Raw genomic sequence first — 7,388 nt, forward strand, 5'->3', positions numbered from 1 at the left:
TGTTCATACAATATTCCTTGACATCTCTCAATGGGGAGTCTCTAGCCTCTATACAGGCCTCATACATACAATACCATGGGTCATTACCATGGTTCCCTCAATACCATCTATCTAATACCATGGGCTTATTACATTATTTCTAACTACTTGTGGTCCCTTACATGACATGGGTTAACCACCTTATTTATTACTATGGCCCATCCCATTATTACAGTTATTCCCTTGGGTAACTCCCTCTGTACTCCATATTATCCCCCCTAGGTATAGTACACCATCATAGGAAAAGGGTCTTATCAAAGGTCTCTTCTCTAGAGCAAGTGCAACAAGGTTTACTAACAAGTTAAAATAAGAACGAAGCGTCGGAAGAAGGAGGACGAAGTGTCGAAGTATAAGGTACAAAAAGGAAGGAAGACCTGATTTGTACTTGGAGGATCCCCTTGTCAGGGTTCTAAGGTTTAGCATTAATCAATAGAAGCTTCAATAATATAAATTCACTAAAGGGTTTTCCTCTCAAGAGAAGAGAGGTTTTGGCCTTGGTAGAGAGCCAACATCTTGTGTTCTTGTTTTTGTGGTTTGGTAGTAGCTTGATGAAGTACACAGATATGCTCTAATAATAAGAAAAAGAAGAATAAGCTAACAAGAAAAGTAAAAGGACTCCATAAATTGTTATCAAGCAACGGAGAATCACACTACACTACTTTTCTCTAGATTCTTCAACATGGGATCAGAGCTAAGGTGACACATCAAGGAAACGGAAACTCAAGAACACTCATCAAGGAGAAGTAACTACAAAGTTGAAGCATCAAGCCTAGAAGTCTCAATCACTTCAAGGACAAGAAGGGTTTACAATCTATCATTCATCAAGGAGGTATACATAGTAAGAAGAAGAGCCTTACATAAAGGAACCTACAAAGAAGAGCAGATTGAAGAAGGACCTACATCAAGCTCCAAGTCATCAAGCAAATCTTGTCATCGAGCAAGTCCACTTGAAGAAGGCAACTTGAAGTACATCAAGATCCTAGGAAGGAAAGCCATCAAGTCTTCATGGAGGAAGCAAATCCATTACATCTCAAAAATATATCAAGTAAGTACATGTCCCCTTCTAAATATACATCAATGTCTTTTTGCAAGGCAAGCAAAAAATTGGTAGGAACCAATAACTTTCTTGCATCGAAGAAGAAGATTGTTCTACTACTCAATGAGAATGAACTCCTAGAGAATGTCAAAGAGAATATCACTATCCATGCTAAGGAACAAACTCAAGCCTTAGCCAAGTACAATAAGAATGAGACAAGAGCTCAAAGGATTATGATAGAATCAATCAAAGACTCTCTCATTCCTTATGTCTCCAAGTTTGAGACATCGAAATAAATTTATGATAAGCTAGTAGAGCTATTCTCGATATCTACAACCGGAGAATTAATATCTCTAAGGAATGAATTATACAAGATGAAGATAACAGAGAAAGGAATAGCTCCCTACTTCATGAAAATATCTGAAATGAGAGATCAACTTCAAGAGCTTGGGGAAGTCATGTATGACAAAGAGATGAAAATTGTAGTACTGAATGCTCTACCTGAGGAATGGGTAAACTTCACATCAAGAATATATGCCAAAAAGGAAGCAACCACTCTCAGTGAAATGTGGTCTCTATGTAGGACCGAGGAATCTAGACTTAAGGAAAAAGAAGATGTGGGATCAAAGGAGCAAGCATTTTCTACCATTCCCAAAAGAAAGGGTAAATTTGGCAAGTTTGGTCCATGAAGAACAAACAACAACAAAAGGAAGAGGGAAGAAACTCACATAACTCAAGAGATGAAAGAAGAACAGAAAAAGCAAAAGAAGGAAGATCCTCCGGATCTCTACTATGACTAGGTCAAACTCTTTACTTCTAGACTTCTTTCAAAGTTTTGAGTAGGAGAGGAGCATGTAGGAATAAATTAAAATTGCATGGCTAGAAACATCCTCTAGAATCTAGCAACATGATGTACATAGAGTTCTAGATACTCATGAAGATGTAGCATTTACAATAAGAACAAAAATGCATGAGTAGAAATATCTTCTAGAATACAGGAGCATGATAGATATAGCTCAAGAAATTCATGTAGAAGAAGCATACCTAGTATAAGACCTCATCCACGATTAAAGGAAAATTGATCATGACTAAGAATTTTAGAAGGTCTCCATCATCAAAAGAAAGGAAACATTTTCAAGGCAAGGATATTTAAGATCCTATGATGGAATCTTCAAAAGAAGGTTCATGGACCAAAACAGATCTCATTGGAATCCCATTCATGGGATTCAAGAAAAGGATGATATGCAGGCAAGCTAAGATGAATCAAGAAGTGCCACACCAAAGGATGATCAAAGGAGAATCACGATGAGGTATGTATGCATCAAATTTTAGTCATGTTATCATTTGTATATTATGGGAATAATTCTATAACATGATCAAGTGTGAAAGAACCTCTTTCACCAAGGACATGCTCGAAGTCATGTACTACAATTCTATGAAGGTCAACAAAAGAATATGCTCACATAAGGAGTGTAAGATTGCTGACTAAGAAGCAAGAATAAATGTTATTAGTCCAGAAAGTAAGAAATGAAGGAATTCTCTCACAAGAAGCATTAGATGGTTGACCTATCTATCTGAGAAGAAGCAAATGAAGAAATAGATCAAACATGTGGAAGAACACCATGATCACTAAGAATCACTATCTGACAAGGTACTATGAAGATATCTCTCGAAAGAAGGCAAGACAAATCTGATAAAGGAAGAAAGGACCCTTGACACCTATGAAGGCCTTGGAGATATAAGAGGTGTAGATAACTGATTCTACTCTATAGAAATGTCGTTATGAAGATGCCATCCAACAAAAGAAAAAACAATGTTGAAGCAATATTGAGATGAAGTCATGATGAGCTACTAGGTCAAATCGTGTAAACAAGCAAGTATAAGGAAGCATCCATGAGAAGAATATTCTGAAGCATGGAAAAGATGACAAAGGAGTAGCCAAGATGACAAGAAAACCTGATGTATAACATGAAAGCCACTTTCCATGAAGGAATCAATGACATGACAAACCATGGAGGAAAGTGATCGATGGATGGTGCCCTAACTAGAAGGAGTTCAAACAAAGACTTCATGACATCAAGAAAGGAAGGAGATCAAGCAGCTGAGAACCCACGAAGAAGAAGCTGCTGATGAAGGAAAGAGTCCCCAGTTAAGAGGGAGCTCCGACAGGTCCCTGATCAAGAGGGAGTTTTAGATCACCCCTACTTACAAAGGAGTGACAATTATGTTTTCCATTTCATGGGTCATGCTCTAGACCAGGACTAATAACTGTAAGTCTATATGAAGGCCATGAATGGAAATGTAGACACAAGATAGACACAACATTATTGTCTTCACTCGGGAAGAAAGAATGGTAGGATTAGGTAATCATCTAGCATCCGATACTCTTTGAGGATGTGTGGGGAATCCAAGACAAGAGTAGGAAAGAGGATCAAATTTCTTTGAGGGTTGGGAACCCAAGATAAGAATAGTCCTAGAAGGTTATACTCGGAAAACACCCGGGTGGGTATGTACCTTGAGAGACAATGATGAAGGTGTCTATAAATAATTGGTCTCGCCAGCATTGTAGCTCATGATCTTGTAGAGAGATGGAGCTATTAGTCAAGGCCTTGCACTATGACAATGATTATGTATATGATGCTATAACAAATGGATTGCTAATCTGGTTTCTCTTATATGAATTCTTCAAGATTGATAATAGCCAAACACCTTGTAATGTTGTATGAATACCTCCCTAGTTAAGAGGGAGTGTTGAAGGAAATGTAACTAGGTTCGATCTTCATAAATGTACTTTTGATATTTGTATTTATTCAAGAAAAAGAAATATTATTTTATAATATATGTCAATGAGTTTCTTTCTCATTGAAATAGGTCTAGCACTAGTTTAAGTGTTATAGGTGAATTAAATAGTCAAAAGAAAATGTTGAAGGCATGTTACACCATGTATGAATATGTAGGGAAAATCTCCAAGCAAAGTCAAGTCTCCTCCTATGCAAAGGCACCATCAAGAAGCCCCTTCAAGCATACAACTCCATCAAAGAACCATCCGAAGTCCACTCTACAAGTCGGCCTACAAACAGTTGACTAGTCAGCCTAAATGGAGGGGCAATCCTCTATTTATAGAGGTTGTCCACTCCAAATACAACGCACCAATTTAGCTCTAAAATCTGCAAGAGAAAGAGGACAATAAGAATGAAGGAAGCTGAGGTAAAGGGTCTAATAGGGCAATGAAGTAAGGAGGAAGAACAACGAATATTGAGGAATTGTTTTCTAGGGTATACACAATCACACATGCGAGGAAATGAAGGATAGTTTACGGCTATATCAGTAGTGAGATCACAGTTATATACTCTTCCTTGTTTGGGCTAGTCACCAGGCCTACAAGGCCTCCTAAGTCAAGAAAAGAAGACCACCCTCTCAAGCGAAGGTTCAAGGAGGAAAAGGAAAGGTAAGAAGGTTGTTCTAATGCCCATTACAGTCACATGTGTGAGGGAAAAGGAGGTTGCCTTTGCTGTCATAACAACCCTCCTATTACATTCATCCAAGTTAGTTTATGGTGAAAATAAGAAAGGGACCATCATAGGAAAAGGGTCTCATCAAATGTCTCTTCCATAGAGCAAGTGCAACAAGATTTACTAACAAGTTAAAAGAAGAATGAAGTGCCGGAAGAAGTGTCGAAGTATAAGGTGCAGAAAGGAGGGAAGACTTGACTTGTGGTTGGAGGATCCTCTTTTCAGGGGTCTAGGGATTGACATTAATCAATAGAAGCTTCAATAAGAGAAATTCACTAAAGGGTTTTCCTCTCAAGAGAAGATAGGTTTTGGCCCTGGCAGAGAGCCAACATCTTGTGTTCTTGTTTTTGTGTTTTGGTAGCAGTTTGATGAAGTATATACATATGATCTAATAATAATAAGAAGAATACACTAACAAGAAAAGTAAAAGGAATCCACAAATTGGTATCGAGAAACAAAGAAGCACACTACACTACTTTTCCCTATATTCTTCAACACACCTAATCCTCAAGGATTGTGCGAAAACATGTAAATATGTAAATAGGTAAATTTGAATGGTTAGAATGGGAAGAGACCTTGGAATTTTAATCATAAAGGTCATCCCTCTTCATGTATATAATGATTCCCACATTAATCAAATGCATACAATTGGGAGTTACTTTCCTAGCCTAAAATGGTATCATAGTAAGCTTAACACCTAAATTATCTCATGCTCCGACCTAAAATGGCACCCTGTCAATTCTGAGTATTAGAGAACGATTGCATGATCCTGTGGTGAAAAGTTTGGATTTCTTCCCTACTTTAACATTCAATAGAAAATACTACTCTTTATAAAACCTCATCTATTACTAGTTATGTTGGTGGTGTTAGAACTACTCCTCATTTGTTGCGCTGGTGGAGTCAGAACTACTCCTTTTCTATTGTGTTGGTGGTATCATGACCACTCTTTGTCTATTTCATTGGTGGTTTGAGAACATAATTATTCCTCATCTATTCCTATGATGCAGCAACAACAAAGTAGACATGTGCTCTTTCTCTATTGACATTGTCTGTATAACACCACTCATTCTCAACATTCGAATTTTGGCATTTTTCTTATGTTATGCGAGTCTCTTAGTTGCTAACAACATTGATTTGTAGGTTTGTACTTCTTTTCAACATTTTATTCCCTCCATTCATGCATCCATTCCTCTAATTGACATTTTCCTCATGCACTAGCCACATTCTTCTTGTCCTTTGCTCCATGACCTAGAAACTCTCATACCCATTTTCTTTGCTTGTGACCCATTTGGTTTGTCTACATGGTGGAATTTTGGTATCTGTGACTATAATTGTGGAAGTAGACCCTTGCACCTTTGTTGGTTGCATGGTAACTCAAACTATAATTGACTTCACCTCTTAGTAATTCCGCCCTGGTTTTACACGTTGGTGATAGCTGTGGTTTCATGTGGAGGCACACATTGTGGTGTTGATGTTGTACACTATTATTTTCACCACAACTTGTATAGACTAACATGGTATTAGATCATACTCTCATTTTTAATGACTTATGGAAAGGCTTATGTGAAGGAGAAGGTGACAATGCACCTGCTAAGCTCACATCAGATAAAGAGATAGCCATTTGGAAGAATAATGAAAACAAAGATTATGCACTAATTGTTTCTTTTGTAAGTGAAGAAGTGAGTCAACATATTGTTCCAATTACAAATTCTTATGATGCATTGAAGAATTTGAAAGATCTATATGAATAACACTCAGAATTGGAAGTAGTTTAGTTGATGATCAAGCTCTTCAACCTAAAGTTGAAGGACAAAGACCCCTTGGCCCTAGCTTCAAAGATTAGATAAATCATGCATGATGTGGAAGACATTGGATTTAAATTTGACATCCCTATCATAGCATTTTTTAAGTCCCTCTATCCTACATATTCTCAATATATTGAATCCTTACAAGCTAATGCCCAACTCAATGAAAATACTTTTGACACTCTTGTGGAGAAGTTTGCAGGATGAGAGAAATATTTTGGGAAGAGAAAGACAACTTCTTAGTCCCCGGAAGAATCAATATTCCTTGCATATAAAGAGAAGACTTGATCAATAAATTCTCCTAAAGGAAGAGGTGGTAGAAGAGGACATGGAAGAAAGAATAACAGAGGTATGGGTGGTAAGCACCATCAAGGAGAAATGATTGATATTCACTACATTCACTATGATAGAAATGGACATGATGTATCCACATGTAAAAACCCTTGGGAAATAATCAAGCAAGAACACAAAGAAGACAAAGGTAAAACACCAAAGCCAACGAAAGGTAAAACACTTGAATCTTCTCATTACATTGTTGCTCATTGCAATATTGGACTAATTGAAGGTTTGTTTCATACTTCATTTTCTTCTTGGAAAGATGCATGGTTGTGTGATACAGGTGCAACCTGCCATATGATATTTCAGAAGGACTTCTTTGAATACCTTAGTGACAATGTAGATGGAGCATTATACTTTGCAAACAATTAAAGCCATCTACACCTAACACCATTAGGCATAAATTTCCTAGACTTCTTGATTTTTTTTCATGATGTACTCTACCTTCTGAACTACGGAGAAACTTGTTGTCCCTTATTCACATCCATCATCAAGGACATTCCATCTGGATGTTTGATGGCAAAATAGAGATAAGGAAAGCATCAAACAACACAGTTGTCATGACTGGAATAAAGGATGAAAGACTGTTGAAGTTGCATCAGAACATTTTCTCATGCACAAAAATCTACATATAGTTCTCAGTATATTGAAGGTACATTT

This window comes from Pinus tabuliformis, chromosome 3_1 (assembly GCF_031772625.1).
Source record: "Pinus tabuliformis cultivar Carrire ecotype Pingquan chromosome 3_1, CPIR1, whole genome shotgun sequence".
In the NCBI taxonomy this organism is placed as follows: Eukaryota; Viridiplantae; Streptophyta; class Pinopsida; order Pinales; family Pinaceae; genus Pinus; species Pinus tabuliformis.